At 42.3% G+C, this 13,637-nt stretch overlaps 1 protein-coding gene across 3 annotated transcripts in view; it reads right to left on the reverse strand.

Moving 5' to 3' along the window:
* col8a2 (collagen, type VIII, alpha 2) overlaps positions 1–11,217 on the reverse strand; it is a 44,757-nt gene extending 33,540 nt beyond the window's left edge. For all 3 annotated transcript variants that reach the window (XM_034891187.1, XM_034891185.1, XM_034891186.1), the window contains exon 1: positions 10,423–11,217. The gene's annotated coding sequence lies outside the window, so the exon portion shown is untranslated. The remainder of the gene's footprint in view (positions 1–10,422) is intronic.
* Between the last annotated feature and the right edge of the window lie 2,420 nt (positions 11,218–13,637).

Here is a 13,637-nt window from a genome sequence, read left to right on the forward strand (position 1 = left end):
GAGGTTAAAAAAAGATTAGTCAGTAGTCATTACTTCATGTTAAAATATTGTTAAGTGGTGTTTTGAGTAAAGCAAGATTTCTTGATGCTACTAAAGCCCTTTAGTAGACTGACATCTTTTGCAGTCTAACCATGAACAAGCCTCCAAACATATGGTTTAAATCAGCAGGCTGTCATATGGCAGGGACACAGCATTCAGGACACATCCTCTCACTGTAACATGTCTGCATCCTCATATTCCTTCTCCGCCTCCCTCTTCCTTCCAGACTACTAGGGATACAAAACATGCCTCAACCCGATAATGGAAGACAGCGACTGGAGTAGAATGAATGGATTATAGGACTAAATGAGAAATGACTTTGTTTCTGAATAACCTACAGATTATAAAGGCAGCACTGTCTGACTCAGATGTATCTTTTAAATCTTCAAAACTATCCAGATTTCTGCTTCCCTCTAGAGATTAACGGCATAGCAAGTTTAGCTGATTGCAGACGTTTTGGGGTATTACTGAGCTTGTTGCTCAATTTGAGGAATGGGCAGGGTGTTCCCGACAGGGTAAACAAACATTGGAGTAGTAAAGAGGTTGTGGCGAACTGAGGCAGAAAAATTCATGGAGGAATGATCTGTGTCTGGGAGAAAACAGGCGGCCCCTGCATGTTTCTGTTGACACTGGTTCAAATCCTCGGTCAGATCAAAGACGCCACATGGTTGCTACAAACTGAGTGCTCCTCAGCCCAAGCTTATTTTCTCTTTTCTGCTTCTTCTACCTTCAAATCTTTTCTCGTACTTTCACCTCTCCTACTCTCTTTCCCACAAATACCGCCCCTTTCCACTTTCTCCTGTCCTCATTTTCATCATTTCCCACTTCGATCTTTCTTTCTCTTCCAAACAGATCCATCGCCATCCCTCTTTCCTAACCCTTCACAATGTTTCCCATATCCATATCACACTTCCACCACATGTCAGGAAGACTTGGGTTTGTGTGGTTTCTGCCCTACTTTGGGAGCGGTCCAGCTCAGGCTCCATTGGGCTGGTTGTTGGTTCGGCTTGTGGAGCAGGCCGGGGCCCACTGTTAGGAAATGACCACTTCTCTGGTTCAAATTAACAATGAGGCAACGCAGCAGGCCTTTTTTTTTTGCTGGTGGCTCGCACAGGAAAGAGAAGAAAAAGTGTGGAGGGAGAGTGCGTGGCCATCTGCAAACCACATGAAAGAGAGTGGTAATTGATTCAAAACCCTCCGTAATTAAGTATTTTGTTAGTTGGCCAAGGAACATCCTCCCAGAAGTGATTGTACTTCTGTAGCTTTCGCTGTCCAAACAATCGCAGACTTGCATGGTTAACGTCAGGTAGAAGATGATTTATTCCCGTCAGCTCATTCTGTAATCTCTCATCTATGGAGCATCCAGATTTCAATTTAGGTTGTGTAAATCATTGACCTTTTAATAAAAACAGTTCTCTCCTGTGTTGCTTTATACAACTACAGCTGTGTTCCTACAGCCAACAGCAGCTCCCTAATCTCCCTAATCTTGTTCCCATCCATGGAAAGGGTGACATACTGTATATGGGTAAATTAGCATGAGCTAAATATTGTATTTGATCTGCAGAAATATGCACTGTACATATGTCTTGTGATGGGGCACACGTACCGAAATGCCAGTACAAAAATCTGTCCATACATGCTTGCATGGTTGCTTATGTTGCCCCTAGACAAAACCAAGCAAACGCGTGATGAAGAGGTAAACAGTGAGGCTGTCATCCAATTAGTAGCGTTTGTTTATCTTGGTCTTCACTGTGCAGCATCTCAAATGTTCTCCATGAAACCCTAACCCACTCGTATCCCTCCTAAATTGTAAGGCAAAGCAACAACCCTTCCTGTCTTGTGAGCATGCAATAATTCAGTTTCTTTAAGCACTTGGGCATGCTGCCAAACTGCATTGCTTTTCCTGTCTAACTCCAGGAAGTATTACATATATTGTACACATAAACAGAAACAAGAGAACTGTAGACCACGTACACACACATTCACACAATGTGGAACGCACTCAGTAAAGCAACGCTCACACAGCGTTCACCTCAAACAAGCACAAAGTCGTTTTTTTGACCATTTAATTGTTCCAATGCTGATTACGAAAATGAAAAGCTTTGAAGGGCTGGTTGTGTTTGGGCTGCCTAATGCCTCTCAGTGTTTCATTATGAAACATGTTACTCAATGGGCTCAAAGTCTGAACAGAAAGGATTTCAAATCTCTAAGCCAAGGCCGTTTAAACATAAAGTCTGCAAGAACCAGCACTGGGATACTGTCATGGCTCAAGCTACATTTGTGTTTTGTCTGATTAGTTGTGTGTTTTTTAAATTGTTGTCTTTGCATGACAGAGCCATGGAAAATATATATCAGTGTACACCGAAGACTGTATGAGCTACTGGAGGCGTAGTTTGTCCTCTTGAGATGCATGATACAGTGTGACATGAAAACAAATCCCATAAAGAAACTACCCAGAAGCCTTGGTTGGTCCTTGGTTATGTCTTTAATCCATCTCTTTCAGGAACACTGTGAGCCAAGCTAAATTTGAGGAGTTTATCCAGGCAGAAAGTGGCAAGTGTGCCGGTTTGCTTAAGGCCGAAGAATGAGGCCTCACAGATGTTTGTGGCCATGTGGTGGGCACCTGTGGTCACCTGCTATTGAAAGGCTGCAGAGTGATTTATACATGACAGGACATAAGACACAGTGACAGTGCTGGGTGCTTTCATTTCATATTATGCTCACTCGCATTTACATTATCATGTGCTACAGTAAAATGTCAAAACATCTGTCTTTATATTTTTTTCATAACATCCCACTGATAACTTTTAGAGCATATACTGTAGTTGTGTTCACAAGTTTACATACCCATGCTTAAGTTAACTAAAAAGAGGAATAAAAAAAATCATGTTTAGGAAATTTATCTTAAAGCCTTAATTAAAATGAGGTAAACCAATTTTCTTTGCCATTGTTTTATTTCAGTTAGACTAATAGCCGGTTTGATTTGCATTAAGAGATGATTTATGAAAAGTATCCCATGCCAATCTCTATGTATGGTGAAGGGTGTGTGATGATATGGGGCCAAGGGAACTTTATCAGGATGCATAGTATCCTGGATCCATGAAATAACTGGCCTTTAATAATACAAATCTGTCTGCCTCTATGGGAATTTTAGATTAAGATAAAATTCCAAAACATGATTTTTTTTATTCCTCTTATTAGTCAAATTAAGCATGGGCATGTAAACTTATGAGCACAACTGTATTGCATTAAGTTCTAGTGACAACATTTATCAGCTGAAGAACCTGATACTTCCCTTTAGGAAAACCAAAGTGAATGTTAGACTTCTATTCAATTCAACAGGTGGGCAGAAACACAAAGCTAGAATGATTTCTAAAGTGTTTGCTTGTTCATCACATCAACTTTACAAGGTGATAATATGTCAATGTTGTGTTTACAGTGCCCAAATATATGAATTATGCTTTAAATAAGTCATTTATAAATGTACGTTGCAGTTCTTTTTATCTTGACCAACTTCCATTTTCTACAACAACATAGTTAGCATAATTAAATCAAACACGTTAAAAGAGAAGAACAGGTTTTCGTTGGTACTTGCCACATTTGTGCCACAGTTAGTCACTTTCTTGCCAAGTTATATGACATATAAATATGATAAATATGAAGCTACCAAAACCAGTCACAAAACCAGTTTGGCAATGTTGAAACATTAGCATCTCTAAACCTCACCAGCTGTCACATTACATCTTGTTCAATTCATTATTACAACAATTTAAAGGTAAAAGCTTCAAATGTGCTATGTGTTATATATTAGTGAGATTAGGTGGTGCGGGTAGGCTGGAATAGAGCTTCTCTTCATACTCTCGGCAAAAAAAGCACATAAGCTTATTTCTGTGGAACTGTTTCTTGATGCAAGTTTAACTATGAGGTAACTGGTGGAACAAAACTTGTTGATAGATGGCAGATATGAGGTTGCTGTCTGCTTCTGAAGAGTGTGTTTGTGTGTGTGTGTGTGTGTGTGTGTGTGTGTGTGTGGGGGGGGGGGGTGTATTGTGCTGTGTGAGCCCACAGCACAATACATTTGTCACTTAGTAAGCATCCATTTCCTACTCCAGAAAATCTGGCCCTGGGAAATAAAATGCTTTTTATTATCCTGCTCGGAGGGATCCATAACGCCACAACAACCCCAGTCTCTTTTCTCTTTTTACGAACACCTGCGCACTCGTCTAAATCAAGCTCAGACTGAACAATAACAATGTCTGGAGCTTTTCAAATGGTCTCAGAAGAGTTATTTCTAATCCCTTACTCAATATTGACCCATCAGAGAGAGATATATCCATCCTGCATCTGAAATGAAATAATAAAAATAAACAGTTGGCTTGGGAAGTATGTCTGTAACAAGATGAAAAGAGGGATAATATGAGTTTTATACAGAGGAGGTGACCCCTGTAAAGAGTTGGACCAAATGTCCTGCTTTTGGAAGCCCCAAAAAATGTTCTTGCCAGACGGTGAACGGAGGGGCAATAAATGAGGGGGAAAAAAAAACAAAAGGCAAATGAACCTTCCTACATGTAATGTACACGCATGCTCATTTAGACAGCTACCTCAACCAAACAAACATCAAACAATCATCATTTAGCTTCACTCAGTGTTATGGATTTAACTCTGAGGATACACACATCCTTAGGACACAAGGGGAAACTCTTGCTTCCTTTTATCCAGCATTGAACAGGGAAAACTCCAGACGTCACATCCCATTAACTAGGAACAGCACTCTTGCTGGATGAGCACTGAGGCTCTCATTGCCATGTGTTCCTGTCTTTTTGAAAACACACACTGTCTTCCCAAAAAAGCTCTGGCACACTATTGGAAAAATATAGATTTGACTCCAGGAAGCATTGCTCAATACATGTTTTGTCCATGGCTTGGTTATTGCGCCTTGTTCAGGCCTCACTGACTGAAAGCAATGTCTGATGTTGGAGAACAAGGTCCGCTTTACCTCAGGGGTTTAAGTTTGAGCCCAGCAAAGAGTCAGGGTTTGATTCAAGAGGATTTGCGGTCTGTAACAGTAGAAGAATAATGGAGAGGATAGAAATAAGGGGACAAACTGGGACAACTGGAACAAAGTTTAGAAGGTAAACGTTAGAAGAGGAAAAAGTAGCAATGCGATTAAAGTGCTTCTGTCTCCTAAGCGTGCCTGCGATATGTTCCTTTCCTTGGTAGCCGAAGAGGGCATGTCGTCGAGCCCTTCTGAGCTTGGAGGCCCTGCTAAGACTGAGCCACTGCTGACAGAGTCAATGGGAGACGCAGAAAAAATAACAAGGGGCGTCTGCCAAGCCTCCCCACTGCTTGCTCTCCCTGTCTCTCTCTTCTCTGTCCCCCTGTTGCTGCCAGCCCAGTGGAAAAACTCCCTCTCACGGTCCAGACAAAGTTATGAGAGAACAAAAGAGCAAGTGGGAGACAGATAAACACAGATAATGGGAGGGAGACAGACAAACAAATTGGAGAGTGACAGAGAAAAATAAATAAGTTGAGTTTGAATACACTTAAAAACTGGATAATAATAACAGAAAGCTCTCTACTGTTTTTTGTGTTCCTCCTCCTCCTTTTGTCCTCTGATCTGCTTATACAGAGCTGAGAGCCAAACCAATGTCCTTCAATGCAAGGGGCTGATTAATAATGTGCAGCTCTATCCACTCTGGAGGGCTGTCTTTTGTACAGATTCACAATCTGCCAAATAGCTGAGTGACTTTCAAATATATTAGCTGCTTGTCCAGGCCAAGATGGCTACTTGTGATTAGGGGTGCATGATATATCGACCTTGAGATCCAGGGCACAAGTGGCCTAAATGGGTTTCCTCAGGAGGAGGGGCTGGCGTCTCCCTTAGAGATAGGGCGAGAAGCTCAGTCATCCATGGGAAGCTTAAAGTAGAGTCGCTGCTCCTTCACGTCGAAAGGAGCCAGTTGAGGTGGTTCGGGCATCTGGTAAGGATGCCTCCTGGGCGCCTCCCAAGGGAGGTGTTCCAGGTACGTCCTGCTGGGAGGAGGCCTCGGGGGAGACCCCGGACTAGGTGGAGGGATTATATCTCCAACCTGGCCTGGGAACGCCTCGGGATCCCCCAGTCAGAGCTGGTTAATGTGGCTCGGGGAAGGGAAGTTTGGGGTCCCCTGCTGGAGCTGCTGCCCCCGCAACCCGATAATGGATAAGCGGACGAAGATGGATGGATGTATATATCCACTTAATACCGTTATCACAATATCACGTTGTGCAATATTATATAAAAAATGTCACAATAAGTATGCAATATTTGTTTATTTTGTGGAGCGATGTGTCCCGTCCGTTGGCTGTGTAGCTTAGTTGTGTTTGGTTAAGAGTCAAAAGTGAAAAAAGAAGTAAAAGCTATAATGGTCATGTTTCATTGGTCAGTTACCGTGCCACTTGCACATGTTAGCGCACTACCTGACAAACCCTATGGAGTGTACCATGTGCGTGCATATTTTGACAGAGTGACAGTGTAAATGAAGACATAGATAGAGACAACTAAACGGAACGGAAGTACAAGAACTTGAGGAGATATACCAAAATCACCAATGCTATAACAGATTATTTGGCCAAAGGATAATAAAGGCTTCAAGAAGCTTTTGAAAAGAACTAGACAAACAGTTCCAAATCCCATCCTTCTCCTATTTCTCACAGGTAGCTATACCGCAAGTTCATAAAAGGTGATGCAGGAAGAGTTTAGAGTTGGATTGATTGAATATTTTTCATCCACAACCAACCTGGTCCAGCCGCACTACAGACCCGTATATAAGTCTCACTATGCACTATATTGTTATGCATCTATGAATATTGTTACAATGCGTTTTCCCGTAACCTTTGTGATTTTACATACTGTATGTTTAAAAATATCTAAATTAATATCAGTATCGTAATATTCATAATCGATATCGCAATATCACATTTTGTCAATATTGTGCAACCGTAGTGGTGATGAGGCAAACGCAAGTGGAGGCAAATCTATGTTTCTGTCTCATACTGTCTCTGTCTTTTTCTTCTCCTGTTTTTAGCTGTAAAACAAATGCAGCATATTGATATTAAACGTTATGGTCCAGTCTGTGATTAATACCAGGGCTTGTATTCTGTTTCTCCGCCCTTTACTGCAATTCTGAATTCAGTATTTCATCATCAGTTAGCATGCCTTTTAATAGGTGCTGAAGAGTGTGTGCATGTACAGTATGTCTGTGTGTGTGTGTGTGTGTGTTACAGACATGGTCTTCTGGCTGAAAAGAAAACACACTTGTTGTTGGTGAAGCCATTATAGAGTGCCCTGCTTTCACACTCTTTATGCTGAAGTACCTATGAAACAAAAGAGGAAATTTGTGTGTGTGTGTGTGTGCATGTGTGTGTGTGTGTATGCGTGTGTGCGTGTGCGTGTGTGTGTGTGTGTGTGTGTGTATGCAAGTGTGTTCGGGTGTTTGGGTTCCAGGGAAGTTAAGTAATAAGTGGGCGTTTATATTCCTTGAGAATGATTGGCATTCTCCTTCATTTCCTGCTTTCACAGGCATAAGACTGAGAGAAAAAGAAGCAAATGTGCACTCTCACACACACACACACACACACACAAACACACAAGCAAACAGGGAGTACAATTCAGGTTAGTATCACACACAAGTGACAGATGAATGTTTTCGGAGACATTTAAAAGTGATTGGGCTTTAGAAGACTTCAGACACAGAGGTATATTTAGCTAAGTTTGTAGACACTGAATCTCTGAATGATGATGAGCGGCGAAGGAGGAATAAGCGACTCCCTTCAATATATTGGGTTTTATGAGATAATTTAATGTAGGATTAGAGTTGTGAGATATATTAAGACTCAAAATTATTCAACAAAGCAGTGAGAGCATAGTTTTCTTTTTACAACAAGTTGCCATGTGTTTGTGTCTGTCAGTGAACTGCCTGGTATTATGCCCCCTTGTGGCAACAACGTGTGCAAAATTTATATACAAGCCGTGAGGGGTGAGAAACAGAAAAGGCATCATGGCAGGCAAAAGTTTTTTCTCTTTTGCTCTTTGCTCTCAGAAACAAATCATCTTAAATTATCCACTCTACCTGTGTCTCTTTGATGAAGTAAGAGTTAGACATGTTTCATGCTGCTCTAATGAGGATGAAATCTCACCAAAAAGCTTACAGAGAAGACCCTTTACATTTGACATTAGAACAAGATTTATCCTCAAAGATTTCCAAAAAAAGGAAAAACGCTGATGTTGAGTTTAGAGTCTTAAAAGACCCCCAAAAGACCCAACCTCAACACATTCTGGCCTATAAAGTAACTGCAGTGGGGCGTGATGGTCTCAGCGCTATACGAGCCGGCAGTTTGGCAGCGGACAGCGGGAGTATGTTTAAAATGTGTGTGTGTTGATTCCATGTAGGTGTTAGTATTGCACAGGGCATGACATGTGCTGTGTGTGCCGTAGTGCATTCAGCGTGACTGTTGTTGGTGTATGGTTGGTCGCGCTTTGGCACTTTGTAACAAAAGCCTAAATGGGCAGGTGGTTGGAGGCTGTTAGTTGTGGTTGAAAAATGTACCACAAACACACTTGAACCACTTGTAGCCACTACTGACAAAGTAAGTGACCAGTAGCCATCCGCTGGAGAACAGTCCTAGTCAGTGCCATGGGGTTGTCATGGTTAAAGCACAATATTGCTACCATGGATGTGCCAGGCATGGAAGTACATGCCAAGAAAAAAAGGCAAGTGAAGCAAGGACGGGCATAAATCCCCTGACCTACAGGTGATTTAATAGCAACGAGGAGAGGGTGGGAAGCTGACTGGAAACCACTAAATCTATGAGAGGCCCTGAACTTTATGAGCAAATACTACTTTGAACAGTTAAGCAGACGCTGCTGCTGCTGCGCATCAGTAGCTTTGCAGACCTGAGAACTGCTGCTGTACCTCACTGCCAGGAGGGAGACATCATGCTTTACCCACTCCCCGTGAAGGATTGTGTACCAAACTTTGATACTCACACAGATTTGGTCACCTAGGAGCATGCATGAGTGGCTGTATGTGCACCAACACACACACACACACACACACACACACACATACGCAGGTACATATCCAGTTGACCTTTTTTGCCATAAGCCAACAAAATATACAAATGCTGCCAAACTTTTTGGGATTTCATAACTCCACCACACTGTCTTTTCCAGACTCTCTCCCCCCCTCTCTCTTTCTCTGACTCTCCCTCTACACCTCTCTCTCTTTCAGGTTCTCCCTCCTTCCTTTGCTTAGAAAGCCTGCTGTTAGTGCATTGAAACACATGTGATCAAAAATTGCATCTCCTCAGCAAAGCATGCACTTTCAAATTTTCTCTAATGTGTTCTTCTTAGTCATTTCACTTTTTATGTTGGCTCATCTTTTTCCTTTTTCTTTGTTAGTTTTTCATACAGGATGCCTGGATACTCAGAGTCACGGCTATCTGTTCTCTTTCTGTCTGCAACGGAGGGATGTCGTTACAATGGAATGCAGCGTCGCTTGCCAGAGGTGTCACAGTGGATGGACAGAGTGAAGCAACAGGGAAACGAGGACAAGAGAGAAGAGAAGATGAAAAATTAAAGGACCATATGTTCATTTGCAGTATTCCTTCACCTTAATACATTACACTCACAATATTCCCTTAACCTTCCAGGCTGACACATCTATCAAAAATCCTCAAACAAGCTGCAGTCCATGCCAGCAGAATGTAAGAAATGATTAGCAGCTGCATTTACATACACAAACACAACAACCATCAACATGGAGGACACTCCTCTTAAGACAATAATCAGAATATCTGTTATTGAGCCAAACCAAGTGTACATATTCCACTACCACACTTCCCCACCCCTATACAGACTCCAAATACATACCACGCCCACTTCAACATCATCAGCAAAAGTCCCAGATGTACTGTATGGAAGCATCAACTATGTCTTAGCCCTACACATCAGTCAACAATCAACACCATTGCTCATTAGGGCAAAAACTCACAGAAGATTGCTAACAAGACTAGAGTAAAAGTGAGGATACTAATAATTTAATATTGTAATCAGTGTCCATTTAGTTAGCGGTATTAGAGCTTGTTGAACAAGCTGCACAGGTTCCTTTTAATCTGCAAGCCATTACTCTGTGAACTAGCTTAAGACTGAGGAGAAATATGCAAGTCCCATGACTAAGATTTTGCTCCGTCTGTTTTTAGTGTATTTTTTTTTCCTTTCAAGTTTCTTTTGGCTATGGCCACTGCAGCCACATGTGAGAAAAGTGAGAAAAACAAGAGATGGCAGGACATTAGGATGCTAAGAGAGCCCCAGAGAAACGTGAGGGCAGGTACAGTATGGCTTACCTTTCTCTCCTCAGAGCGATGAGGGGCAGGGGGGTCGCACAGTCAAAGGACAGCGGTAGGTGTGAGCTGCAGGTGGGTCTCTCTTCTACCTCCCTCCTTGCTTCAGCCACGCTTGTCTCCCATGGGATGCGATGGCATCAGATATTCAATGAACATGCAGCCAAAAAAGAGGATTGGTGTCCTCCTGGGCAAAGAGCACCCTGGTCCAGTGCTGCTCAAGTGCAGGGGGAGAGGGGGGACAACAAAAAAGTAAAAAAATAAGAAATGAAAACAGATATTTTCAACTGCAAGTGAAGTAAATAGTCTGTTTCACTTTTATTTTTCTGCCTCTAGCAAAAAACATAAAAGTCCATCCATGTGTTTTGTGGCAGAGATGACAAAATTGAGAGGGAGGATGAAAGAGCAAGTGAGAAAGGAGTAAAACGTCCTCTCTGTGCCGTCTTCAAGCTGTTCAGAAGCAGGTCTGAGGAGCACCTTCCCAATCCAGGGTGGGAAGTAGGAGGGAAGGAGCGAGGGAGCAGGACAGGAGAGGGAGAGAGAGTGAGACTTTCAGTCAGTGAGTCAAGTCTGTCAGGAAGTCAGGCAGGCAGCAAGGCAGTGTATATTGAGCTAAAGGCTGTGGGTCCAAGCAGCACTCCCAGGATTTATAACTAGGGGCTGTGCACCTCGCTGCTCCAATCTCCCTGGCTTACTCTGCGATCCCTCTCCTACTGGCTTATTTTGGGAAAGACAGACCGAATTGTTCATTTGGGTTAAACCCCTTCATACAAACAGCAAGTGTCTGTGGCTGGCTGCACTGAGGAAGGAGGGGAGTGAGCAGGACGGGGTGGGGTGGTGGGGTGGCAATCATGCACAGAGGGCTGGGGTAGGATGAGGAGGAGGGAAGGGAACAAAAAAGAGACGAGAAGAGGGGAATTTGGAGGCGTCTCTTCTTGCTCATGTTCTGCCTCCCTCCACCCCTCCTCTCCCTCCAAACACAAATCATATCAAATAATCTCAACATGTAGATGTTGGGATTAACAGGGTTTCTGCAGGTTTCACCAAGTCCAATTTAAAACTTTTGAAGACTTTTATAAGACCATTATGAATAAAATTGAAGACCTACATTAAAAAAAGCATACAAAAAAAGAGTCCTTAAACATCGTCTGAAACTTTTTTTGCTAAACTTGCACTTCCCCATAGCCCCCGATATTCTTGGTACAGTCTTGCAATAATTCCATGAAAGACAATTGGCTGCAATGTAAGTTGCATGTTCGTCTCATTTGTAGTCGTAATACAGCAGATTATATTTTGAATAGCAAAAGAAAGAAATACAACACAGCGGAATCCAAATAAAAAAAACATTTAAAGCATTGCTGGAGCATGTCCATGAGCATTAGATGTAGCGTTACATGGAAAAAGGACAATTGACACAACACTCCACGAAATGTAAGACTTTCTAAGCTCTTGTGATTCTGAAATTTTAGACTTTTTAAAACTTTTTAAGACCCCCCGGAAACCCTGGATTAAACACCCCCAAATATTTTAATACCATTAAACATCTCTCTTAGCTCCAATGGCTGATTAATAATCTCTATGCAAGACATAACACTGGACAAGTATTATACATAAAGGTGCATTGTGTTGTCGCCTAAAACCTGCTGCTCTTAGGGTATAATCATTACATGATAGCACTCTCTGGGGGTTAATCACAGTTCACATTTCGCTACTACAGCACGGCTATTCATTGCTACAAGATGTATTGCGAGTATCAAATAGACTTTACATTTAAAACGTGCCAAGCGTTTGCAGGGAGAATGCATTAATACCCATAAACATGGGTACTTGGAATTCATGGTTTGGATGTAAGCTAAAAATCTGGATGAACTACATTTGTTCCTTATCGTTCACCAGGCAACTTTCAACAGAGCTTTAGTAAGAACAGTACAGGCTTAGCATTCAGGGTTTAATTGGCACTGTTTTGGCTGGCCCTGTGCTATGCTAGTGGACCTTGAAGAGAAAACTGCTCCGTGTTTGTTATTGGACGAGCCAGAGAAAAGCTGGCCTAGCCTTTTCCTGAAAGACCTTCTGGGACTAAGCCATTGGCTGAGTAAGTTATCAGATAAAGACTGTGATTCCAAGTCAATCTTGAAACGCTATAGCGAGAGGAAAAAGAATCAAGAAAACCCTGTTTTTCAACATTTGTCCAAGTATTTTTTGTGCGGTTTTATTCATCATCACGTCGTGCCAGTTGGGATTGATTCATTAAAAGGCCCCGTCATTTCAGCAGGATCAACTCATTTATTACTTCAATCGCTGTTTAAATTCCATCTACTCACCAGAAGCTGGCAGTTCTGCTGCACTTCTGCCATTCAGGTTTTGCTCATGTAGAGTAATAAATGTCCCCAGACTGTGTAATCTTCCAAACATTAGAACCAAAGTCAGACTGAACTCAGTCTTTCCTTGCATGAGAAACTATAGGCAACGTCTCAACAAGAGCACATTCGGGTAATGTCTATTATATTAAATTGGACCCACTGAAATGTACGACGCAGATGGGTTTTTTATGTGTTTCTTTTGCTGTCTTACGGCAAATTCCCTCAATATCAAGATAGCAAACTGATGAAACATGCATTGGAGGATTATACTTCATTTATTTCTATTCAGAGACGACTGTGATGGTCACTGGCCAATTGTTGATTGTGCCGTCAGAAAATACTTTTCTTCACGACTGGAGCCGGGTAAATTGAATAATCACTTGAAAATAAGCAATAGGCGTCACGTCTGTGAAAGAGCCATGGTGCGGTTGAAGCTGACTGAATGGCTCTCTGAAACATGGAAAGGGTGGAGTGACCAGATGCCCAGCAATGATGTCATCAATAGGAGCCCTGTGTGGTAGTCAGGGCCTGCCATTCATTCATTCATCCCCCAGGTGTGTGTGTTTCTGCATGAGCATGCATGTGTCGTGTGTCGTTGATCACACCCTACCACAAAAGCAATAGCTTTCTGTAGCTCAATGAGGCAAAAAATTGGTCGGTGGAGACTCGCAGACAAACACGAGAAAGACCCCGCCTCTTCCAGTCATGGCTATGCTACAGTTCCACTGAAGAATTTTGCCTAAGGTTTCTAAGAAATCTCAGCTCACCCTCTGATACTCTCACACAACGCACATTCATTTTCACTCGTAGGCTTTTGGTCAGCGGCACACACCCCTTGAAAAATCCCCAAACCATTCA

Source organism: Etheostoma cragini, chromosome 14 (assembly GCF_013103735.1).
Source record: "Etheostoma cragini isolate CJK2018 chromosome 14, CSU_Ecrag_1.0, whole genome shotgun sequence".
In the NCBI taxonomy this organism is placed as follows: domain Eukaryota; kingdom Metazoa; phylum Chordata; class Actinopteri; order Perciformes; family Percidae; genus Etheostoma; species Etheostoma cragini.